Below are 27,771 nucleotides of genomic sequence, written 5' to 3' on the forward strand. Positions count from 1 at the left end.
AGCAGTTTGCTGATTTAAATGTCTGTCCAGGAGTTTATTTAATAAATTACATTGTAAATGAACTGAAAATGCTCAGATCTTTCAAATCCTTGCCAGTTTCTGCTGAATAAGGGAACCCAAAGTCTAGACCTAAGGATGTTTATTCAGCACCAAAGATCTCTACCAAGAGCTTTTTATTCTTCTTAAGTAGACCAAGAGCTGAAATAATGTTCAGTCTCAAATTAACAGACCTGGTCTGCAGACAGGGTTTTACTCTGCTTGCAGAAATGAACAGTCCTTTGCTTCTAAAGAACTAATTATAACAGCACCTGGCAGCATCACTGGAGATAGAGGCCTGTCAGCATTTTCTCCCAACCCTCTTATGCTGACATTCGTTGCTCAGTCATTTACATTACTTTCAGCCTAAAATGTAATAGAAAATTTCTAGTGGTGCTTTTGCCAGATGTTTTTGTGGCCAAGTTCATTGATTCTGTACAACTTTTAACAAATTCAGCCCATGAAATAGTGGTTTTGATAAAACTCCAGAGGTGGACTGCAACTGATTATGTCCCTTTATAATAAATTTGTTGGAAAATAACTGATTTTGTATGTGTACATTTCTCAAATGCATTCTTTGCAGCCTTTATGAGTTGGAAGGGTTAAGAGGAACACCTTGTGCAAAACAACAGGAATATATTTTACAATATATATTTATAAATATCTATTTGTATCAAATAGAATTAAACAGTAAAAAACCCCAGCAAACGAACCTACTCTGCAGCCTGGCCATATGCTTTTTTTCTCACATGTGACTTGAGAAACCACACAGTAGATCTGACATTTTGCTGTAAAATGATGCCATTTCAGTGAAACCCAAGCAACTTGTTCTAACTGGAGGATGGAATCAGAGCAGAATTATATATCTTGCTTCCTCTATCTAACTATTAAAAAAATATATTTAAAAATTAACTCAATTACTAAGATTATAATCTCATCCAGACTGATACACTAAAATGAATTCAGCCTTCAAGCTTGAAGAGAATTTATGTCATCCAACTTTGCTTAATCCTGCTCACCGCTGCATAATGAGAAAGGTCTTTTAAGACTACAGAAACGTTCTATAAAAGCTAGATAAGGAAATGCTCTTGACTGGCTTGTTTCACGTGGTAACACCTTAATAGTTTTTAATGTAATTTCTGGTTGTCTTAAAAATACACAGTTCATATTTTGTCTAAATCTAGTTCAGTGTACTGATTTAACTGCTTACCAGAATTTTTATTATGCACCACTAGAAAATGAAACAGAGAATTATATATTTTTAAAAAGTGAAAGAACACTTACAAATTTCCAGTGGCTAAGTCACGGTTCTCCTACTTTTCTGGCAGTTGTTCTAATTCTGAATCTTGCATCCAACAATACATAAACTGCATGTCAACAAATAAAATGACAAACCAACAACAAGTTCCCACTGAAAATAACTCCCATGTTTGAAGCTATAAAAACCAAAAGCTGAGTTATTTTATGTAGAAGTATTTGCTTTACTTTTTCTGTTTCCCCAGACATACATATTTGTGGCAGAATTAGTTTCTTGTTTAATATGTATGGCATTGTCTTTCAAAGGAGGGAGACAAGAGGGAAAATCTTACTGCACAGTGTTTTTGTGTTTTCATATGAAAAGAGGATCAACGTGCAAAATGACAAACATACAAATTATCCTACAACCTCCAGATGTTTTTCAGTAGACACATTTACCTCATTTTCTAGTATTTGAGGAATTCAAAAGAGATGTTCAGGTAGGGCTCCCCTGGCTGAAAGGACTTGCTAGAAGTAAAAGACACAAATCTGTGACGTTAGATGTCCCCTAATGGCTGACTGGAGCCCTTGTAGCACGCTGGTACTAAGGCACTTGTAGAGCTTCACACAGTGCAGAGAACTGAGGTGAACACCCAAGAAAACTGAAGACATCTATATTAACTTGATTTTCATTAAAGAGCATATGTTAACTATCTGCAGAAGTAGGAAACAGTATTAAAATGAAAACAAGGTAAACCTTACTATATTAAAAAAGCAGGTATGTGGATTAACCACTTCTCTATGTAATGAATACATGAGAAAGCTAGACTGGGTTCTCATGCTACCATATGATCAACAAGAAACTCTCTCCATCCCAAAAAGCATAAATTCCACAGAATAATATTTGAGTTATGCTTGTTACTACAAGCATAATGTTCTTCCAAAGTGCAGAAGCTCTGATGTAGTGAAAAAGATGAGCACTTCTGGAGGGAGGAAAACCTTGTCCTGGTTTATAATGCCCTGCTCCCTGTTGTTATTATTGCCTCTCACATTCTGGTCACTAATGTCAGACTGAGCCATGTCCACAGTAGGGTCACAGCAGTAACTCAGATGCAGTGACCAGCAGCATCTTCAGAACCCCCAGCAGGGTTCAGACCAACGTGGCTTGAATTTGCCCAGGATTAGCTTAAAGTGCAGATGTGACCTGAGTATACAGGGGCAGCGAGCTCTGCAAGAGAATGGTAAGGCCCACACAGGGGATGAACACATACTGAATGCCTATGACTGTTTCCCAGATGATATTAATCAGGCTCCTCCTAATTCTTCTGGTAACCTGATAACTCAGTATTCCCATTATAAGTTTTTTAATTATTAATTAATTAGGACAGAGGTTAGAGCATTGGAAGATACATCAAAGTCTCAGCAACATTGTGACAGAAGAATCACTAGAGTCCTGTGTTGCAGCTCTGTGTGTGATGAATTTACTTTTTTTTTTTGCTTTTGCCCTGAGACAGAGTCAATTATTTCTCACTAAGAAGATTTTTCTGTTAACCCTGTGGATAAGATTTATTGGATGTGGACCACTGGTTAACTGTTAAGCCCCTGGTCAAGAATCCATCTATCGCACTGCTACAGCACAGACACTGCACAGCCTTGTGCTACTCTTTCTTATCCCCTCTTAGACCTCTCTCCTTCCTATTGACATCTCTTACTTCCCAACTAAGCTCTGCCCCCAGCACCTTTTTATTTCTCCCTGAGTGACTTTGTCACCTTGTCTCCCCTTTGTGACTCCTTGAGTCACAGAGCGTATTAATTTGAAACAATATTTCAGACAATATTATTCTCTCAAACTAACCAAGTTGGTGGCATTTGTGTACCAAGTGCACACTGTTGGTTCTGTCATGAATGGATAGATTAGCTGGATCCAGGAAAGGCATTCATGCCTTTGCATGGGTGCATGACCACAAGGATGGAGGCTTATTTCTACAGGGAATCATCTAGGTTTGAAATTATCCCTTAACTTTTCATTCATGCACCCAAAACAAAAATGGTAGAAGATTCTGTTTTGTAGGTAACAAACACCAAAAAATGCACGATGTGTAGAACAGTGTAAAAAGAGCCACTCAAACACAGGTGGGAGGGTCACAGGTGTTTCAGAGCAGGAGTCCTGGAAGATCCCTGTGAGGAGGCTGATGTGATGCACCACTGAGAGATGTGCTCTAAGCTTTCCCTTGAATTTAAACAGTATCACAACCCCATCCTTCACTTCCAAAGATACGACTCCCTAGAATGGAGGAAGGGCATAGCAGCCCAAGAGAGGAGTACAAATGCACAGACTTTCTAACCCAGGCTCTGTTCTTTGTCAATTCACATGTACATATAGACTCTAGGTATTTTCATTTTTAAGTACTACTATTTACTAAATACTACTTAGTGTTTACTAAATACTATGTACTGTTTACTGAACACTACTTATTATTTACTAAATGCTGCTGCTATTTGTCTTTTCCCAGAAGTTCCTGACTTTGCAAGCCCTTGTTCCATGCCTGGACGTCATTTGCTTTTACCAGCTCTGCAGGACCTCCAGGCTCCCTGCTCACACCTCAGTAATTTAGGATATCCACAGGGAGGGAAATTCGTGGCATAACTCCACTGATTTGCTTTGCTCAGAAATCAGCCAGGCCCTTCAAGCATTAACACATGATAATTAGTAGCTAGACCTAGCTCACATGCCAAGTTATGTTCCCAAATAATTTCCTAAACCATGATATCCACTTTTTAAAGAGCTGTTAGAAAAGTAAATTAAAACCTTCATGTGTGAATTCCAAATGAAAGCATTTAATGGAAAAATATATATTTCAATAAATTATTGTCTATTAATAATATTGAGATAGTTAAGTGGTGGAAATTCTTCAAAATCTAAGCCAGAGAACAAGGTAAAGTGACATTACCTTTGGCAAGTTAAGCCACAAATATGTGTACTTAATAATCCATCGGAATGATAGACAGGACAGCCAATAAAGCAGCAGCAGATTAGCAGTGACAGAGTTGGCTAAAGAAAGGCAAGGAGCAAGGGTAGAGCCTGGCAGTGGCCCTGCAGCCACAACAGGACAGGTGTGCATGGGCAGGAGACCTAAAGGAGATGCTGCTGCCCCCTCACAGCAGTGCTCATCACAAACGATCCATAAATAACGGTGTGACAAAAGTGAGACCAGTGCACTGATGTGGAGACCATTGCAAGAAGGGTGAAGTAATGTCTCCATATGAACACTGTGTGAAATGTGTCAGGAAGTGTATTTATAAATATATATGTTTTATTTTTATGAGTGCTCCTGCCTAGAGACTTACTACGTCAGCCACTACATGGATCAGACAAGAAATGCAAAGAATTCATGGTCAAGTACATCATGTCATTAAATGCCAGCACACAAACATAACTGCATGTGTTTATGTGACATGTAAAGCAAACCAGAAGCATTCTAGACAGCCAGCAGATAGTTATCTGAGTTGGTGGTTCATTCAGGAGCTGACTGAACACAGAGACTGTACATATATGTAGGAAAACTGATGTATTTTCTTGTGCAGAAAGTAAAAGAAAAATAAGAATATTTCCAAGTAAATCCTAAGCAGTTTCTTTAAACTGAGTTTGTTCAAGTTTTCCCTCGGTAGATACTTGTTACCGTGTGTGCTCCTGAGTGCGTTTTAGCCCTTTGTGGGACTAGTGAGAGTTAACTCAGGCTAAAAGGAATAGTGTTTTTAATGTGGACATCCCCAGTTCACTCTCCAACAGGATGGTTATTGCCTATCAAATAATATAAACAAGGCTGTGTGACTAATGAAGCCAGCCTTGTTGGCCAGATGGTGAGATATGATTGGAAGTTTTGAAAAGAATCCACAGGCAATAATTTGTTCACATAAGTGATCTGACAAACAATTATGAATAAGGAATGAAGTAATAAAAGTCACATTCTTCTTATGGATATTTTTTAGAATTGGAGAAAAGGTTAAATTATTTCAATAAATGATTTTTAGGAACAGTTTGACCAGATGCAGATAGAGCAAACAGAGTGATGTATGACCCCAATGGCTAGTCATTCAAAATGCGAGTGGAGAGCAAATAACATGCTCAGTAGTAAGGTAGGGATCATGTGACAAAAATAATGAAAAAATGGTGCTTAAAATGGGGGAAAAGTACCTTGCTACATTTAAGTTGAAGTAATGGTCCAGTACCAAGTTATATATTGAATAAAAAATTGTCTGTAAGTCTAGTAATCTGCCTTTTCTGGTCATGACCTGCTTTAGTGTGTAAATTTCCCAAGTAAAGCATGAAATGTGCCACTCTAACCTTCATCAAATGAAAAGTGTCTTTCAGACTGGAAAACTACAATGCTGTGACAGATAAGGACTTTAAGCTGGCTTACTCCCTATGCCAACCTGTTGTCTTTCTGAGACTATTAAACATAAAATTGTGATGGAATCTAAAGCAAACCAGATTGTTTAAAGGAATTGCAGATTTCTGGCGTCACTCAGCCCACGATAATAAAACAGAAGTTTACAATCAGAGGTCATCTGGTACCCCTAAGATTCTGTGATTCTGTGATCTAAAAAACCACCCCCACAACCTCTGTTGATGACATCATTCCCTGCTAGTGAGTAAGAATGCTATGAAAGTCTGTTCTCAGATTCTGTATAAACATGTGCTTGTTCTGGGGAGAAATCACGACAACCCAGACAGCTGGAAAAGAAAGTCCTACCAGAAGCAAAACTGTGGAATTGCTCACACTTCTTCTGAAAATTCAAAAGTGTTTACCTTTGCCTGCTAAGGGAGTTAGGGGTAGGCTTGAGCACAAACTTCACAGTGATGTTTTAAGGGTCACAAATTTCATGCTTCATAAAGGCAGTCTGAGATTTTAATTAACATAGTAGAGTTGCCTCCATCAAACATGTTTAGTGTCTTTTGTCTCTCAGATTTTTCTTCTTCTAGAGGTTTGTTGAGCCTTAACCAAAGATAATTCTTGTCTTTGAGCCTATATTCTTCAATGAGTAATGTTTATCAAATTAATGAGATAATCCTCTAAGTAAGGACAAGCCTTTTAAGCTGTGTAAATTAAACCTGTTTTTCTCCCTGTTGGAATAGCAGAGCAGTAACTGTTCCAAAAAGCATGGTTGCAGCAAGGGAGAAACAAGTTCAACTGCATCTACAATGTAATCTAAATGTTGTGATTAATATCCTTCTCTTCTCATAGCCAGCTGTATGACACTTACCTGTATGACACCCATGTTATAAATTTTTTAAAACTATCACCTGCATAAGTTTTTTTCTAGGAGAATTAGTCACAACCCTGAATGCATGGATGTAGTTAGAAAAGAATCAGTCCTAACAAGCTCTGAGCATTGGAGTTGTTAGGCTTTCTGGAAGAAAGCCAAACTGGCAAATAAATTCCAGTTAAAAAAAAAAAAAAAAAAAAGGTTTGTCATCTTTGCATCTATAGGAAAACTAATCAGAGGCAGAGCTAAATAGAAAACTAAATGTAAAAGTAAATTATAGGGAGATGATTAAGTAACAAATGAATGCTAAAAATTTGTATTTTGAATCAATCCCCAGGAGAAGTTAGGTGTCACTAGGTAATTCTTATTCCCATTGTCCTTCTGCAGTGAACTAGGACATATGTATTGTCTCTATATAAGGCATATAACACATACATACATGTATGTATATTTATATACAAAAATGCAGATAGATACATATACAGATAAATACATATAGACATAATGAGACAGAAAATGTGTACAGTCTATACAGTATGGAGTTCAGTTCAGCTTCATACTGAACCCCCCTTGCATCTTTGTTTTTGTGATAACAAACATCAGAGAAAATGAACACAAGTGGGATCACAGTATGATAGAGACAGTCTCCTCCTTCGCAAATGCGAAGATGGAGACTTTCAGATGTCTCACTGAGGTTTTGATGGGGTGCTGAACTGATAATGAAACATTTAGCAGTGAAACATTCTCAAGCACATTGGGCCCCGTTGAAAAGATCCATTTTGTTAACTGCTGTCCTAACTGCAAGGTACGACTGTGTTCGGGCCTGTTTCTGACTCTGCTGCATGCGAGAGGTACAGTGAAACTTGCTCAGATAGAAAGCTTTCTGTCTGAGGCCTTACAGAGCCACAGCTCTCAAGTAAATCTCTTGCTTATCCCAGGACAGAGCGATCTGGCTCCTACCAAGTACCAACATGAAGAAAAAAAAAATAGGTTAAAATAAAACAAATGGTTGGGTAATGAAGCTGCTTGTTAATTTCATTTGAGCAGCTGCATTTTATTCTATCTGGGAGAGAAATACAGATACTAAAATACTGCAAGAAAGGTGATCCCATGGAAAATTTCATAAGGAAGCTTTACTTCACCAAATTTCTGCAGCTTCACAGTTTAGCATAGAGTCTTAAAAGAGCACTTACATTGTGGCTTGATCTCCATTTGCTGAACAGAGCATATGATTTTGATGCAGCTCTATGGCATTCTAAGAAACTATCCTCACTTAAGTATCAAATTCTAGGGGCAACTTTAGGGTATAAAAAGGTCCCAGAAAGCAGACATTTAAACTCTCTCCAAGCTTGCAATGCTCTGTTAATTTTCTTCATTCAGCCACATACTCAAAAATATTCATCTTTTTATTCTGCTTATAAAACCAGAAATGCTCTTCAAATCACCAGTGTCTTTGGGGACAGTGATTTTGGAAGGGTTTTTCCATGTTATCAGTAAATGTTTTGTTTACTGGTTGCTTTCATTTGCACAGCAAGATGTAGGTTTTTTGCCTCCATTGTACTCAGGAAAACCACCACCTTTATCTCATCAGAAATGCTAATACAGGTGCTTCAGGCTTTTCACCTGAGCACACTACTGAACTACCAGGCAGGTTCATTTATCCTCTACCACATGCATTTTTAATCTCCTCAGTGTTTTCCTCTTTTCTTTCAGTAGGATTTTCATTGGGTCTATCACTGCATTTGGCATTTATACTCATTTATTGCCAAACACTCCAGCTTTTATTTCTGGCACAAAGCAAGGATATACAAACTATGCCTGCACTTTTAAGTCCTAATTTTATGTATATATTTGTGGCATTCAGGATGTACAATGCTTGTCTCGAACAATCCAAGAGATAAGCTTGAAATTTGGCACTCAGGGTATCTGTTGTCTGTTTTGTGGCATCTGAGAGTTGAACGACATCTGCTGATGAACTAAAGAGATGTCTCAGCAACCCACCCAACCCCCTCCTGCAAGGAGTACCTGAGAACTGGGGAGTTTAGTGTGGGACATGCTGAGACTGGAGGCAAAGGAGTTCTACAGCTGGCGCTGGGAGCAGAATATCCAGTGATAACCAGGCCTTGATATGGAAACCACCGACTTTGCAGGACAAGACAAGGAGTGCCAGTCTCAACCTACTTCCTAGGACCGAAACTCCACCACAAGGAACTAATCCTGTGGTGGCAATTGACCCACCCTCCTCCTTTGTAATGGCTGATCTCATCAATTAGCTAAACAAAGACTACATAGCCCCTGGCGTCATACCTGCCCCTGCTATCACAGAGAAGATCAGAAGGGTTTTTCCCTATGCAGGGAGAGAAGTGGGGGGGCAGTGGGCAAGGTCTGTATAAAAATCTGGGACTCTATGGGTGCATTGGAAGCACTTCTCCACCTGGAACTACTTCCCCACCGACGACATCGCTGGACCGTGAGTGGTAACTCTGCTCTTCCTTTCTGTCCTCTATCTGCTTTCTCCTCTCTTTCCTGTCTCTGTTTTCCTCCCTGTCCTATCCGCTCTAGGGACTTTTGTTGTGTGCGTGACATCTGACCTCGTTTGTGTCTTAATTTCACCATATGGGATCACCTTTATTTATTAAAATTGCCACGTATCCGAATACCGGATTGTGACAATATTAAATATCATGAAAGACTCAGTTATATTCTTAACACTGTGACCATTATTTTCTGATTCCTTCTAAAACACATGATACGGTCAACACTGGCCTGCATGGAAGTGTTTTGAAGAGACACTAACTTCTTCTTTTATCCTGCAGGAAATGTTTAACCTCCAGTTTCCAGGGGAAAGACACAGATATGCATTCATCATGGAAGATCGGGCTTGACTACTTATTACCACCATACACAGATGAAAAAGCACAAAATTTAAGAAATTAATGCATGAATTATAAATATGTGTGGTTTTGTGTTTTGTTTTTGGTGTTTTTTTTTGTTTTATCTGAACTTACTCTTTCTGTTCTCCTTATGTCTTCCATGCTATTGCTTTTGAGTCCTTATTGCTCAGATGAAGTAACAGACATATTAAAAACACTATGACCTGACAAAAATATTTAACATTGCTTAAATCTTTAAAAATGCTGCTTCTGTTAATTGATCAGGAAAAAGAAATATGTGGGAACAAACAAGTGTCATCAGTTCACAAATTAGAAACTTTCTTCCTCTAAGGGTCATAATTTTCATATATGGGCATGTGTGCTGAAAGACTCCTGATTCTTCTGAAAGTCACAGTGTGTCATGGTACTTGGAATGGCAGCATTTAACCATGACTATACAAAAAAGAATGACAGAAAGGTGCTTTATGATTCATTCCAACCGAATCTATGTATTTATAATGTAAAGTGAGTGATTCAGGCAAGTACACTGCTAAAAAGCTTTTTTGAAAGCGTTCTTATCTGCTGAGATGGATCTTTTTACTGTTGGTACTTTGGTTTCTCGATTTTTTTGTTCTCTTTTTTTGATTTTTTTTTAATTACTAGTAGATGGGTAAGAGAGTTTCTAACACTTACTAAAAGCCAAGCACTGGTGAATTATGTGTGTAGTCACGTCAAGCACCCATTTTTCTGTTCTGATTCTTTGTTTTTAATTTCTCATATGAGTGCCTTTTGATTTGTAATGTGGAATTTCTCTTTGAAAAATGAATTATCCTTCAATCGTAAGGCTTAACTTTCTCTTATTTACAAGCTCTACAAGCACTGCCAGCACCCATCTACTAAGCTTTCATGATACACATCACCCAGTCTAACCGTCAACACACAAAAAAACCAACCAACCAAACTAACAAACAAAAATCCAACAACAACAACAACCCCAACCTCGGCCACTAGAACATGTCCGCCAGTGCCACATCTACACTTTTATTGAGTATCTCCAAGGATGATGACTCCACCACCTCCCCGAGCAGGCTGTTCCAGTGCCTGACCACTCTTTTTAGTATAGAAATTCTTCCTAATATCCCATCTGAACCTTCCCCTGCTGCAACTTCGGGCCATTTCCTCTGGTCCTATTGTTAAGAGTGTTGTGGAAACACTGTAGAGTATTGCATGAAAACACCTGTACAGATGAACAAACAGCACCTACCACATGATTTTATTTATGTGGCGAAGACAGAGGAAAGATCTATGGTGGTTATCTGGATTAATGTGTTTCCAAAAGATGGCTAAATAATGTAGTTGTTTTGGCAAGGCTTTATGAGAAGTTGAAGAGATTAAATTACAGCAAAATTCCTTCTGATATTCCTAAACACTGACATCCTGAATTACTCTCATTGTTAAAAATATTAAATAATTAAAAATTAAGAAGCAATCTTGTGTTTCCCTTTGATTATTATTTTTTTATTATTATTTTTTTAATGGACAGGATAATAATGTAAGTTAAAAAGAAAAGAAGTTTAGACTGTCACGTTAAAACAGCAGAGAACAGCAAGTAGATTGTAATAATAGCCTAGAGGTGTAAAGAAAAGATGAAATTTTTTAAAATCTAGGAACAGTTTAAATACAGGAAATAACATATTGTTTTACAGAGGGGTTTACTCGATTATTTTTTGATTTTTAAAAATTTCAAATGTATTTTCTGTCTCCTCTTTCTGAAGTCATCAGAGTTATTAATACTTCCCTTGGTCATTTTGCAAGATTTGAAAGAGCTGTTTGATATTTTATACCATGCAAGTCACTGTCTTTGAAGTAGGTTCCTTTTTGTTTTCTAAATTCTTAAGAAATTCTGAAATAGCACCATTTCTTGTTTTTGCTTCTCATGCTTATCAAGACAAATGTTTTTGATTACTGCTAGACAGTGCTTTGTTGTAACTGTTCAACAATTGCATTATCAGTCATTTTACTATCAGTCTTTGTACATCATCAGTTAAAATACTGTTTTTACCTACAGTGTAATTTCCTGGAGTTTCTTTGCAGAGCTTTTACAGAATTAAACAAATGAGTTCTGCTTGCTAAAAGAAAACACTATATCCACAGCTCTGTTTATTTGATGAATCCAACTAAATATGACTCAGCAATCTAACCTAACCTGTTAGAATTTTTTCTAACAAGAAATCTGAGTTACAATGATAGAAACACTTAGCATGCTGTTCTACCTTCTATCCCATGCCTGTAAGGTCATGGCGTCAGTTTGGTTATTTAACACTATGTTAATTTTAGAAACTCCAACATGGTCAAGAACATGAAAAAAGTAATTTTCTGCATATGCTTTTCATTTTCACTAGGCTTTTAAAATATAATGCACTTCATCAGTCAATCTCAAAAGGGCATTCATATACCAAATGACAAAATATCAATATATATAGTATGTTTTTCTCAGCTGCATGGTTCTTGTAATTAATTTTTGTAATTAATTCTTACATACAACTTAAGAACATTAGGCCATTAAAATAACTTTAGTATATTGATCTCCAATCACCTGCCAAATGGGTTACACTAGCATGTAAATGTACACACTGTACACAGATTGTATTATTTATCATAATACTGGAGAGAATTATTACGAGGTGTGCACCTAGCCAAGGTTTCCTGCTTTAACTGGCACTATACTACTAAGTGAGAAGCGTATCAGCATTGCATATTTTCCTTTATTTTCAAATCTCTGGGGTTTTTTTCAGCAATGGAAGTCAGCCTTCTGCATAAATCTGACTTTTTTCTTTCAGTGTTTGGTGCATATAGTATCACTCCAGAGGGGCAGAAGAATTTTTGGAAGAAAACCACTTTCCAAATGTGACCCTCTGGAGGAAGCTCATCTCCTAAAATCACTCTTCTGTTCCTTTTCTGTGGTATGATATTCAGTTTCCATTGTGGGACTGCAAGCTGAGCTAGCTCACCCCAGGCAGCTTTGGATACATTTATACAAATGATCAGATCTGTGAAGTCATTTAATGAAAAGGCTTTTGAGAATAATCCAGCATTATGAAAATGCTACTCTTCACATAATACAGAGTTTGCTATATGATCAATCAATTTTTTTGCTTTAGACTTTGCAGGTCATTTCCAAGAAACTCCTGCTGCCACACTTTTACAAGGTTTTATTTAAAAATTTGCTGAAGATTTGTTTTGCCTTCATAAAAATCAAAGTTGGAGATGCCCTGTCTACTTTCATGTAAACGGCTCAAAGGTGAGTAGGAAAATGACTGAAAAGAAACTTGTTGGCATTTCATTTGGCAAATACACACATACACAAAATCTAAATAAACAGAAAGACAGTTGTGCAGATTTAGTATGTTAGTGGAAACTTTTTGCTCTGAAGAGGCATTGTGACTGCTTGTGAGAGAACACTTTTGAGAGCCTTGGGTTTGCAAAAAAATGGCAGAGCAGTTTCCTGATGGACCTTTCCAGTCCTTGGTGCTTTTGTAACCAACATTCTACATATATTTCTGTTCCTATTTTACCCATTTTCCAGCTAAATTCACCCATCACCTTTCCTCAATTCATTCTTTGTTCTTCATGCGGGCACATACAGCTATTTCAAATGGTTAATTCCATGCACTTTATCCTCTTCGGATACCTTGGGGACATACTGTGCATACGCACTAGCACAGACACCATAATGGTGTCTTTGTGCTATTCAAGTAAAAAGGGAAAGTGTCATGTACTCCTTTGTATGCTGGATATTGAGGCTGGAGTGGCCAAAACCCCTCCCACTTCAGACCAGAGAAACAGAGTGAACAGAGTTTTCAAGCAACTGCCGCTGCAGGAAGTGATAGTGCCTGCTATTATTTGGAGTGCTCAGATTGTCCATGAAGGAGAAATCACCCTTTCTGGAAATAGGCTCTTTGCTGAAGCAAAAAGATTTTGTGGAGACCTGCTGCATTCAGCTAAGAGTTCTGGGGAGATGAGAAAGACAGAATGAAACCAAATCCAAATCCAAATCCTAGACATCACTTCCTTTTCTCCTGCCTGCTTAGATGCTTCTTTTGTTACTGTTGACTTTTCATCTCCTGCTGCGCAAACCCTTCTGGGGTCTCAGTCTCTTGCCTACCTGAGACCACCTCTGCCCTTACAAGCTTCCCTCAGGAATCAGCAAGTCTCCAAAGTAAGATGTTTAAGTACTTCCAAGACTTTCCCATTAATTTTAACTCACTGTAACATGCTGGTCAGATCTCTCTTTCTACAGAAGTGCTAATGAACTGATAAGGTATTTGACCTTTTAGGTCCACTGGGCTGCAAGTAACTGGGAATTCACTACACATATCAGCCCCTCTTGTTTGGCCATTCTGATTACAGACAAAGTGATGTGCCACAGACAAGAGTTTCATTAGTACTCACTACAGCTAGGAACAAAATCCTATTGATTTATGCAAAAAATATCCATGTAAATATAAAGCCTTTGGGGTTTTTTGTCTTTTTAAGAAAACTGAAACTGTAATGCTGGAAAATGCCAGCTTTTTCTGATTTTACTACCTGTACGTTACACCACTGACATTAAGATTTATGAATAGATGGTATAGAGGAAAGATATACAAATACAGGATTTAAAATAATCTCTATATACAGTAAAGTACCATCTCTTCAATAGCTGCAGTTCTCTAGGTGTTATGTAGTTTTATTTCTCTTACTGATTTTACCCAAAATATACAGTATGAGATTTCCTGCTACAAAATGGCAATGATGTTTTTTTCATTCTATCTTACACCATGTTTAAATCACTTGATTTAATAGTTGTTATACAAATATTTCTAATTTTCTGTATTAAATTAGATTAGACTGAATTTGAGGCAAGGATGTTTACTTACTCTGCAATAAGACCAGACCTTTATTCATTCAAAAATCTCTCTCTGCCAGTGTAATATAGCCTAGTAAATCACCCCTGTGACAACTCTGGCTTTGTTTCTATGGAGCAGACAGTGTTTCAGGGTTTTCTGTCAATCACAAGAGCATCTGCTTTTCCTTGTGGGTATTTCCATCCACAATTCAGAGGATGTATGTTCAGAGATAATCTGATCTAATTTCATACAGGAAAATAAATGCATTCAGATAAGGTGAGAGGGGAGTAATTGAGTTAAAATCTGTCTGGTGTGCAACAGCAGAGATCAGATATATTCTTTAGACATTTTTCTAAAATTGCCATTTATAACCGTGGATGAGTGAGAAATGGCCTTTATCATACTCTTCTCTGAATGCTTCTCCAAGCCCATGATTTTCACTGCTAATTACCTAACAGGAGTAGGTGTAAGCTTCTTTATAGTACAGTGGCATCCTTCACAGAAAGTAATGTAAGTGCACTTCTGTGAGGTCCAATATATTATTCAAATGAAAAAGATGTTGTATGTTTCTGTAGTGTTGTTTTTCTGAGATTCAGGAGTGGATTGTCCTGTTTTTCTCCCTGACATCAACACTGCAAGGTGAGGAGCATGCTAGGTTTCCTTTTTTTCTTTTTCTCTCAAGATCCTGAGGATCATGATATGCAATTTACACTTTTGGTAACAGTTATGCAAATCTTCCCAACTCTGTGCACTTCAAATCCCTTTGCTTCAACCAATGGCTGAAAATATTTTGCAATTCATAACATCAGGCCATACCTGACAATTTATTTCTCTCACCAACTCCAGTAGCTGCAGGATGGCAGGCGGGTGTGCCTGAATGAATACCACTGTGCTAGCAACTTTGCCTTACCACAAAACAGAGCTCAAGATTCATGGCTCTTCTAATTGGACTGAACAAGACATCTGTGTTTGTCTGACAATTTTTTTTTTTCAGAGTCATGTACAACTATTCTAAAAATGCCAGCCCCTGATGGAAAGGACAACCTTGAAGCAGTGGTACAGCAAAGCAGTGAGAGGTTGTTGTCTGAACCTGTCCAGGCCAGCTGGCACAGATGGTGTGATGGACTGAGAAGGTGTAGAGAAGGGAAGTGATAGGGGCAGGGCCACTACATATGACATTATGGTGTGCAGCAGTAGGATTCTACTGGATTGGGACCTCTTAGTGAGGGATTAGCCTCTGGTCAGAGAGTAAAGCCTCAGTAAGCCTTACAGATCTAAGCCACTCCCATGTACATTGTTCTGAATCCAATAAGGTCTGCACTGAGAATCTCTCTTTAGCATCTACCTCTGGAAAAAAAAACCAAACACCAGTTCCCAAAGCCTCAGTGTTTCTTTTGCCATGTTTGTGCAAATATACAGGCTGCAGTGGATTTTATTGGTACTAACCTGAACTAACCTTAAGCAAGTTAACTTAGAGCCAACTTCTCAGCAGAGGAAATTAATTCCCAGACCTTCAAGTACACTTAGCACATTGATTTTTGTACCACTGTTATTTCCACGTAACTACTGTTTTCCCATGGGATGCAATCCAATATACTATGTGTAGGAAATCCCTAGGCTACCAGTTTCAGGAAGCTGTGGATGACTTGAAGAGAAGTGCATTAAATACTTAACATGCTCTTTTGCCCTTCTTGAGGCACCCACTGATTCCTAGTTAGGGATATTTAAAAAAGAAAAAAAAAATATACTGGGCCAGATGAGCAAGGATGGCCATTCCTATGTTAGGTGGAGTGCTGATCAGTTCTTCATCACAGTATCAATGATCTGTTTCTTTCTGTTTTGCAAGCTCCCTTGAAATAATTTGTCAGAGGTCATACCCTGAGTGAAGGTACAGCTGAGAATAGATACAAAGTCTTTGAACTTCAGTCTGTACTTTATAACAGATGTATCTTCTTTTTCTGAAATAAACCCACATTTGTGACTTGGAGGAAATTTTCTTTCCTTGTATTTGTCACACCAAATATTCCTGCCTATTCAGTTTCTGTTATTTTTCTAAAGAGAAAATTATTACTTCCAAGTGTAGCTTTATAAATTTGTTCCATTTGCTAAGCTGTATGAGAACCTGCAAGGGATGATAGAAATATTAATGTATACTAGGAATATTTAAATGTACTTGCAGGTCTTACAATAAGTGAATTTGCATTAGCTTGCTTCTTTGCTAACAATACAAAAAATTTATCACCAAAACCTTCACTTGGCAGAGTCTGAACATGGATTGTCTGTATGTGAATATTAGCCCTAAGGGTCTTAAACAAACCCAAGACACATTTGGACCACAGTAAATGTTTACTTATTTCACTCATCTCTACATCCATCTTGGTATGCTTTAGCACATGGCAAACAGTCTATATTAAAACAGATGTGGACATTCTTGAGGTTTACTGCTGTGTTTTTCACAGTGCCCAGCATTTCACCACCCTTCCCACAAAAAAAAAAAAAAAAAAAGGATTTAGGTTTTACTTGCAGGTCTTACAATAAGTGAATTTGCATTAGCTTGCTTCTTTGCTAACAATACAAAAAATTTATCACCAAAACCTTCACTTGGCAGAGTCTGAACATGGATTGTCTGTATGTGAATATTAGCCCTAAGGGTCTTAAACAAACCCAAGACACATTTGGACCACAGTAAATGTTTACTTATTTCACTCATCTCTACATCCATCTTGGTATGCTTTAGCACATGGCAAACAGTCTATATTAAAACAGATGTGGACATTCTTGAGGTTTACTGCTGTGTTTTTCACCAGTGCCCAGCATCTCACCACCGTCCCCACCAAAAAAAAAAAAAAAAAAAAAGGATTTAGGTTTCTTTGGGGCACTTTGGTTTTTTGCTTCTGGAAAGTTAATGTTTAATCCATTTCTACTTAAGGGCTCAGCTTTTTAACTATTTTTTTCCCTTTTCACCCTAAATAACAGGGAATTCTGCCACATATTTTTGCAGTTTTGTTTTGTGATCTAAATATACTCTTCATTAGTATGTATGAACAGAAACAATTCACACTGGCCTGACATTGCTACTACAGATTTCTGATACTATGATATTTAGACTTTATTAAAACATGCACACACTTGTATTACTTTTGGCTGCAGTGTCAAAATCTTTTACTCTAATATTTTGGAATTATTTTATTTAAACTACTACTACTACTACTGTCACCTGACTAGTTTAGCGACCTCATACCGGTTTGCAATACAATTGGGCTGAGTCTATTGACTCCATACCTAGCCACTATTACTGATAAACAGAGAAAGTGATGATTATGTAGTTTCCTGAATCCTCTTGGAATATATATACTCTCTCCCCCTTTCCAGGCCCACACTGAACATTTAATTATATTTTCCAAAGGCTCCTTACTATTTTACCTTGCTGCTTCCACTTAAATATTTTGTAATAAATCCAATGGCATCAAGTGAATTTTAATTCTTTCTTTGACAGCTTATTTACTCCAGAGTAATTTCAATGCCTTTTAACACTGCTTTTTCCTTTCAATCCTTGTCCCTGACACCAGCCCCTCTAGTAATCTGTCCCTGAGTCATGACCTCCTCAGCTTCTTCCATGAAGTATAAACCAAAAGAAATTAACCCACGCTTCCAGTGATATCAACCTTATCTCTGCCATTAGCATGTTTTTCATGACCTCTTGGCCCTCTGTCCTTACTGATGTGGGTGTGGATCTTTGCTACTCATGCTGCTAACATAACCCCTGTTGCTTGCCTTGTGTATTTCCTTTGCTGTATTTATGCGCTTTTTCTACTTAAGTTCCTTATCAGGTTTTTCCACAGGTTTAGCTTCTATCTTTGGATACCTTTTCTGTTCTGCTTCCCATTTTTAATTTCCTCTAAGCTGCTTTCTTCTCTTATAAATCACCTTGTTAAGCTCTTTACTGAGCTGCATAAATCTTCCTGTAGTCATCTTTTCCTTTGTGTGGCCTCCTATCCAAACAGTAGCTCCTCGGCTCTGATGGCCACCAGCAGAGCAGTGAAAGTCTTTGTACATGTATCTGGAGAGGTGGGATTTACAAAAGAGATGCATGTGGTTTATAGCACCTGACTGTGGCATGAGTGGGCAGACAGGCTTTGCAGGCAGGCTTTGTCCTGAAGAATTACATGGAGAGGCTATGGAGGTTCAGCTGCATTGAGAGGCCGGGCACCTTGCTGTGAGGCAAAGAAGGTAAACCTGACTAACTTCATACCTCTATGCAAGTTTAGAAAGCAAGAGGAACAATGAAAATTCAGAGAGGTTTTAATTCCATGTTCATGGTTTAAAAATTGATGAGAATGGGGAATTTGAATTCCCATGACATGTGTGAACAGCCCATCTCTGACATGCCTTCCTGTAGGATGTAGTAGGTGGGTTTGGATAAGAGGCAAATACTCTTGTGTGATTTCCATTGTTTTGATAGGGAAGACTGGAGCTAAAAATTCCCCAGAAGGGGCTTGGAAGAGAAGGGTGGGAGCTGTTTAGCTACACCTTGTGCATTGCTGGCACTACTTTCACCTATGCAATAAAGTTTCTGGTTTTATGCTACCTTTCTAGAGGTTTCCTTCTCAGCTCCAACCTGCTATGCAGGCTTGGACATGTTATCTGTTAATACAAAGAGTGATATACTGAGCAGATTAACAGATCTGTATTTTTTATCTTCAATTACCTGATATCTCCCTTGGTAGTCTCTCCTGTATTTTCTTCTGTTAAGGAGATTTCTGTTTAAGATAAAAGCTGATGCCAGCCTGACAGGAGAGAAGCCAAATGAATTAATAAAACCTCAGGCATCCTAGTGCTACTCAGTTCCTGCAATCTGTATCACTACCAACACACTTTGAAGACCAGCAGGTAGCTTTCCCCCATTTTTTAAAAGATGCAGCTTTGGAAAAAACTTAGCTCCTGGTGGATTGAGGAGTTATTATTAATAAATCTAGAACTTCCCCACACTTCATATATGACAAATTTAGGGCAAGCACAAAAGTTGATAGGGTGCTATTTTACTTCCTTGGTTAAACTCAGTGGATTGGGTCTTCTCCCATGTCTAGGTCATGTTACCTATGCAATTACAATCAGTCACCACAGCCCTGATCTTTAATATTCACAAAACTAAGATTATTTATCATAATAATCTTTAACCTTAAGTATTTCTGACTAAAAGGGGAAAGTTGAAATTCCCAGCTTGAGGAAGAGAGAATGAAGACTGAATGGAGGAAGAAATACAGAAAGAGGCAAAAATCTACAAGAGAGCAGAACACAACCTTTACTGGTTTGGTTCCCTCCCTGCCATGAATTAGATCCAAGGCAAGTACCCTATACTTTGATTAGTAAGAGGGCTAGATCTTCTAAAAACTACTAATATTTGTGGCCCCCTTAGTGGTGGTTGGTTTTTTTTCCTCCTTCCCCCTTCTTTTTTTCTTTAATTTGCACACATAGGGGGAAATATGTATCCACGTGTCTTTTCTGACTTACAGAAGGACTTTTATCCGTGGGGGTGTGGATTCATGAGACCCTGTGACAGCAGGGACAAAGGGATGGTCGAGGCAAAGGGATGGCAGGGCCATCGTGCCTTGGCCTCAATGTTACAGGTCATGCTGGTCAGCAGAATAAACCTCTTCCTTGCTCAAAGTAAAAAAAAAACAACACAAGAATGATAGTCTCTAACAAAAAAAAAATTCTTCTTTCTCTCACACCCATGTGTTGCTTCTTTATATTTCCTTTGCTTTTCTCTAGTTCTGTTGCTGGCAGAAATAATGGGATGGAAAGAAATTAATCTTCACACACCAAAATGTATTTTCTCTGAGTGAAATCTGTGATTTGAAAGCCAACTTGACTTAAATAAAAACCCCAAACCCACAAACCTAGTAGGTTTTCACAGTTGTCTGATGTATTTTTCAAATGTTTACTAATCCAGGATTCCTTTCTCCCCATCTTTTAACAGAAAGGACACTTGTCAGCCGCTAGATAATAATGAATGGGTCTGTTTAAAAAACAAACCTCACTAAAAAGTGGTCCATTGACAACCAGGTATCTTTCCTAGGCACAACTGTGTGGTAAACTTGGTTAACTGAGCACCTTACCTAGATCATAGATTTTGCACCCATTTATAAATAATATTCCTCCTAAAAAATGTCAGGTTTCATTTTTAGTATTGTTGATATGTTTAGCTGATTTCTTATTTTAACTGGTTGTATGTTTGTTCTGTGACCATGTACTAATTGTATTCCTCCTCGTTGCCCAGGGTTTGGACATTACTTTTTAAAAATTGTCAATTTTATGGCATAATTATTTGATTTTGTATTTCTGTGCTGCTAGTTTTCACTCTCCTGAGTTAACTATGATATACACAGAATGGATAGGATTGTCCATGTTATTTACATTGGTCATGAAAGATTTTTTCCAGAATACTCACTTGCTATGACTGTGGACCTTTTTTTTTTTTTTTTTTTAACATTTGCATATTGTGTGTTCTGCCCTAATAACTTTTGAACTACTTGGATAATTTCAGATAAATTTGGCAAAGAGAGCGCATTTTCAAGCATATCAGATTCATAATAGTTTAATGAAAATAGAGTACCCAGAACCTATTAGTACTGTTATTAAGGAAGAGTGAATTAATTCAAGTTAGAGGGAGATTATAGAAGCCTTGCAGCTTACAGATCCATAGGAAATTAAGGTATTCCCTAAGCTACTCATTTTTCTCATTGTAGCAAACATTGTTAGGCACTGCTATTTTTTTGTGCATCTCATGTTTCATACAATAACTCTTATCTACCAATCAGGATGTTGGTAGGCAAAAGAGAGAACTTTTTATCCTCCAGACTTTACAACATCCAACCACTGGACAATACGGTATCTTTAATAAAGTGGGTACTTCTGTAAAAAGGGCCAATTTAGTCTCCTTTCACATACTGGCTTTGCGAAAACATTTACTGTTAGAAGCTGCTAAAGCCCTTAATTAGCTGCAGCCAGGCAGTGTAGCAACTGGATTCAAACTGAACATTAGTGTGAGAGACATGGTCCTGCTGAGCAGTGCTTTAACATCTGCATACTGAAAAGTGCTGTATGTCCTTCCTCAGCACCCTGTCTCTCATGCAGTAGCAAGGAAAGCAGCTCCTTCACATTGGATGTTCTGAGCTAGCACTTTTCCTTTCACACAGTCAGTTCAGTATTTATTCTTCAACCATCTTCCCTAGCAATATTTACTGTAACAGGTGCATTAAACCAGCAACATTGCCATCTAACCCATTTCTTTTTAATCACCTTTTTCCAACAGTTTTTAGTTTCCCAAAGTCCCTTATCCTATCCAGCTGTCTACAAACTCACATTTTGTAATTAGCATGCTATTACTAAGCATATACTGAGGAACAACTGATCACTGTTGGGTTATATGTTCAGTATTGCCTCGCATACTACAGGTACATCTTTATTTTAGATTGCCTGATGGTAAGCCAGTACTTCCATGACAGTTACTTGGAGTTAAAAAGTCCAGGGACTGACTAATTGGTATCTAGCTGCGAGCAAATGCCACCATTAAGAAAGAGCAATCTTAATTTTTGAAAACAATTATTCAGATTTGGCTTGGTTCAATCATCCGCTAGTTATCTAATAGTTGCATCACGAGTACAAATTATGTGCACAGACAAATACTACCCTGATGCCCTTCTCATTCTCTTTAGACATATCTAGATTTGTGGTTTTTTAAGGAGGTAGATAAATTGATTTTTGCATTTTACTTGTGCAGCACATAGTACTGTTTTCTGCCTTAGGAGCTCATAAAAAAATGCAACTGGATACAGTAACACTATAGAGGTGGGTGTTTGTTTCAAGTAGGAACTTGGTGGAGAGTTGGGGAGTTTGGCAGGTGAGAAATGCTGTAAGTGTAGGAAGAAGCACTAGAGAAGTTGTCAAGTGTAGGGCAAGGAAATGAAGAAAGCAATTAAAATAAAGTGGACTGGGGAAAAAAAAATTAAAAACTGGAATAAACCAGAGAAGAAAGTAAGATAGAGGTGAATTTGATCAGGGTTATGAAGGCAAGTGTAGAAAGATGTTTGTCAGGAAAATCCCTGTATGACATCAAGTGTTGAACTTTCTACTTGTTGAGAGAAGGAGTCAGTTGGTTTTCCGCTTAGATAAAAGGGAGGTTGATTTACCTTGATAGACACAGAGGATTTAACTCGAACATTGGATCAAGAGTAGTCACCTATTGGCAGGGCCGTGAAGAAATGGAAACAGAAAGAAAAAAGAGTTGATGACATTATTCCTTTACTGATGTCTTCTACTTGCCATCATTATTTCTACACCTTCCTATTTCAATTTCCTGTTACACCTGTTTAACTCACTATGCCATCTACAAAAAGAGACATTAATTTTATGAGCCTATCCAAACAGAAACCATGAGGTGTCTGCATGAAGGTTGCGTGACAGATGCAAGACAACAGATGCAGTACAGAGCATACAACCCAACTCTGTTACCCAGTTGTTATTTCCCACTTTGTTTGTACATAAAGCAGAGATTCTTTTTGTTTGGTTGCTGTTGTTTTTTTTTTTAAAGTATGTCTGAACTGAAAAACTTGAAAGTCGGTAAAAGTAATAAAACATGTTTGTGCTGTAGAAAATTGCCCAGACACAACTTTTTAAGCAGATGTACTGCACATCATTAGGACTGGGTTACGATGAGCTGCAAACATTTCAACTTTTCAAAATAAAAACATCACGGTTAATTTTATGCAAATTAAAACAATGCTGAGTAACTTCTAGGACCATCAAAGGCTTCTGCTTATAAATGAAAACATCTGTGGGTTTTTTTGTTGTTTGCTTGTTGGTTTGGTTTGGTTTTTATAAATCTTACTTTTCCCACTTTTATTCTAACGTAGGAAAAAAAAAAAAGGGTAAAACAGAAACCAAAAAAGCCTCAGGAGACAGCTAAACTATGAATATCTGCACCACTCCACTCCCCATGCAAAGTTCAGCTAGCCTTAGACTCAAATTTTTCTGAGTAAGACATCCTGAAAGTAGTTTAGAAAGGTTTGGTAGTTTGGATGTTTTCCATTCTGTTAAGGTCTGTGACCTCCAAAGACATTAGCTCAGGTAACTTTCTTTTGTGAAGTTGCTTCATTCATAGTAATGTTTTTCTTAAAAGAGTTTCCTCTCTTTTGTTTACCTGCATAATTTGGATGGACTTAGGCCACTGATTGCAACATTGTAGCAGTATATGGTAACGTATTTTTAAGGGGAGTTTGGAAATATATCAAGAAGAGATTTTTGTGCCATCCAAGTATCTTTTATTTTCACTTCCAGTCTCTAATAATGTCAAAAAGCAAAGAGACAGACATTGAAGACAGATGTATTTTTAAACTTGGAATGATTTGCTCTGTACTCTGTATTTTGCGGCTCAGATCAATTCCTGTTTTATCTTGCTGTATATTTTAATCTTGAATTGGTTTCTATCTGCATTTTGTTTTGCTGTACTGTTTTATTACTGGCATATTGTCAGTGAATTGTAAAAGGATGAAGAATCTTCAGCAAAGACTTAAACATATTTTTTATCGTAGTATCCATCCCACAAAATAATTCTCCCTGATGTGAAGGCCATGATAATAAAAGGCATGTTTACAGTATTTTAGGCTCAGAGCTGGTTTTGATGTTGAGAAATTCAGCTCCTATATTTTATTTTCTCTATTGGCCAAAGATGTGCTTTGTGCTGATGAGGTTTGGGAATCATAATTTCACTCTGTGTCTCAAAACAAGAGGCTGAATTCAGCCTGTTTTCTGCCTGTTTTCTTCTCAGTGCTATTAGAAACTTAAACACAAAACTCTGTTTTGTGAGCTGAGGAGATGCTCAGGAATGCAGGCTGCATCATAACAATACACAACTTGTTAAAATCTTCCTTTGTTTTTCTGTCATAACAGCAATGTGCAGTGGAAACATAATGCAATGTTGTTTACTGATGCTGAACTGCTTGACAGAGTGGTGACAGACCTGTCTACCTTCACAGATGTCCTCAGTGAGGATTTTGCTTCCTAACACCAAGCTCACAGAGATGGACATGCAGGAACTTGGGTTGAGCACTGAGAATGTGTGGGAAACAGTTATGAGGTGCCTTAAAAGGTAATGACCCTTTTTTTTTACCTTTTTTTTTTTCCTTCCTGGTTTCTACCATATTATCCTGACAGTGAGTAACCTAGACTTGTCCTTCTTTGTACAATTTTGTTCTCTTAAACACATAAACACATCTACTGCAACATTTTCTGTTGAAATCCCTATGAGCCAAAAGAGCTGACAATGATTCTTTCTTTCTTTGAAGATATCTAACAAAACATTCTGATAACCTTTTAATTATACAAATTATCAATAAGTTGTTCATTTTTTAGAGCTTTCTTCTTTCTGTACATCTCTCTGCCATTGTACATCTGGCCATGTCACTGCAGCTTTTTTCTCTCTCTAAGTCAAAAAAGCTGCACATGTATTACAAGAAGATGCTTATGTCTGAATTAGAAAATTAGGAATTAACTGTGTTTACTGGTTGTAATGGAAATGGAATAATGGTAATTCTGGTCATCAAAGGATAAGTTATATATTTTTAAAAATGTCTTACACAGAAATTGTGAAACATATAGTTGCATTAAAAAGTTGAAGGTATAAAATTCTCTTTCTAAAACCATGGCACTCTGTACATCACTTAACACTTTTCAAAGTAGTGTGGGAGAACCTGGTTTGCTGACACCAGTGGCGTTTCTCCTCTCCATTTTTGCTAGCTGTTAATTAAAGATCAAGATTATTTGTAACACTAAGTGAAAATTGGAATTTGTTATCAGGACTCTATTTTTCTGATATATATACAAACAAAAAATAAACCAACCCACCCCCCAAAACAAAGCAAAACAAAACAAAAAACAAACTAAGAAAAAAAGCTACACTGGAAATCAATTACCAGACTCCTTACTAAAAAAAATAAAATAACATCCTAATTCTGGAAAGAGTTGAAGTATATTGTACAAAAGCAAATAATTATTTAGCTGCTGGCTATTTAATTGGCAGATAATAATTCTGCACTTGTTAATCTCATAGTTTGTAGTTGTTAATGCTTGATTTACATTGGTCTTGCATTGCAGAGTGCTGAATGATTGATATTTTTTGTCATTTACTTGATTGGAATCATCAGTGTAGACTGTGAGTATATCAAACTGTTACCACTTTTTTGTTTTTAATGCATTTTTGGTTTATATTTTAAATGGTACAAGAGTTTCATGAGAATTCCACTGTTTCTCTTTTTATAAGAAACTCTAAGGAATTGCTACAAAACTTAAGGCAGACAGATCTGGTTTTATATCTGGTTATGAAATAGATCAGTAACAATCACTTGATATACTAGTCCCAACCTTTAGCCAGATATTCATTATTATACCAATCTTTATTCAATTTATTTTAAAAAGTGAATCCTAGATAAGAAACCAAAAAGCATACTTCTAAAAGTGAGTAATGTCTTGGCCCTGCAAACCCCATTGAACTGCTAGGACATCTATCAATGTCTACAAATAAAAGCAGAAATGGGAAAAGAATTGTCCTACAAGAGATGACTACAGCAAAGGGCTCTGGATTATGCTGCTAAATACCAGCAACCTGAGGTTGCCACTGGAGGTTCAATATTAACCTCACACTAAGGGACCCTTACAGGTCTCTGTGGGTCTGCACTAGCCTTGCTGAATATATGGTAAACAAATCTAAAAGTCACAAACATTCAAGTCATTGGGTAAAATTATTAGTTAATGGAAACTAGCTATCAGATCCTTCATATCAAATAAATTCAAATGGAATAAATAGAGCAAAAAATAACCAAAGATCTGAACTTTAAGGTATTATTGGTGTATCTAGCTTCTTTTAATGCCAAATTCATTTTGATTTTGAGTGTAATGTAGGCCTCTTTTCCCTAAGAGCTAAACATAGTCGAGAGAATATCATGATATTTTACTAACAATTGGGATAAGAATAAATTCAGTTAGCAATGAAACAGTTACTGCAAGGAACAAAGTGAATGCTACAACATGATGACTTTGGTGTTATGCTTATCATACTCCTAGGGAGACACTCGAGTACTGAATTTCCAGAACATCCAGCAAATACCATGTACTGAATAAACATTAATGCTTTTTTTTCCATTCACAAATGTTATGTTGTGCTTTGTTGAAATAGCTTATAATAGGAACATGTTCTACTGAGGTTGAAATTGCATTTCTCAAACTGACTATATTAAGCCTTTTGCTGGAAAAGAGTTGTACAAATGCAATATGATTAAAGTCACAATAAACAAAAAAGAGAACTTCAGGGGACATATGCAGTATTCATGTATAAGTATTAAACAAGTTGCACACAACAGAAATAAGAATGTATTTTTCTCTGCAGCTCCGCTTCTTATATTTTAAATGCACAAAACCATTTACTTGTTTTGCACACAGTACCTGATGTACTTACCTGGCTCCTTGGCTCTGGGTTATATAGCTTTTTACATTTTCTTTCTCAAACACTGAAGAAGTTAAATATTGCTGTTCCCACTTATAACTAGAATATATTATACAATATTCAAGATCCTCTTGAAGTCTAAAGCAGACCAATACTTGAAACTGATTATCGACAATAATCTTAAGACCTCTGTGGAAATGAACTTTTCTTCTGTCTTCCCACTCTGGAGCTGTTGGATGAGAACTCCCCACATTGTTCTGTGGAAATTCTCCAGAAGAACAAACAGATGGGAACTGTGACAAAAGACCTTTTAGAAAGTGCAAATCACTAAAATGAGGTTGGTCACTGACTTCATTACTTCTCAATAATTTGAACATATAAGGAAGCTTTTCAAAAGCTCAGGTCTGCTTCAGAGAGAAGGGAGAGAAAGCAGCTTGTTTAGCTGTGTAGGGGGGACTGGCCTCAGATGCTGCTTTGGGGCAGTTTATCTGCTTTTTTCTGATTCCTTTGCCCTGTGCAGAATTATGCTAGATGAAGGGTTACAGAGCCCATTGCTGGGCTAGCTCTCCTGCATCTTGGGGAAGATGATTTCTTGCCTCTCTCCTGTTAGCTGAGGTTTCTCTCCTTAGCACCTGCCCTTGGTGAGACCCTTTGTTGTTAATGAGACTGCTCATAACAGCACATGCACTGGACCCCTTGTGTTTCAGCCATATGGTACGTACACATACATATGCATACATGGACACCCACCACTGACTAATGCTGTTTCTCCTTTTCACTGCTCCTTGTTCAGTAACTTACACTTCCCTGATGTAAGTAATGCAAATCAGAAACACTCTGTACTACTTTACGCCATGGGGACAATAATGAGCAAGGACATAAGAGACATGACCTGAACCTTTGGGCTCATGGACAAATCCTCCAGACCCTGGGTATTTAGGATGGAGACCTGCTAAGATTTCCTTAGGGA

This window comes from Chaetura pelagica, unplaced genomic scaffold (genome assembly GCF_000747805.2).
Source record: "Chaetura pelagica isolate M959 unplaced genomic scaffold, ChaPel_1.0 scaffold21, whole genome shotgun sequence".
Lineage (NCBI taxonomy): Eukaryota > Metazoa > Chordata > Aves > Apodiformes > Apodidae > Chaetura > Chaetura pelagica.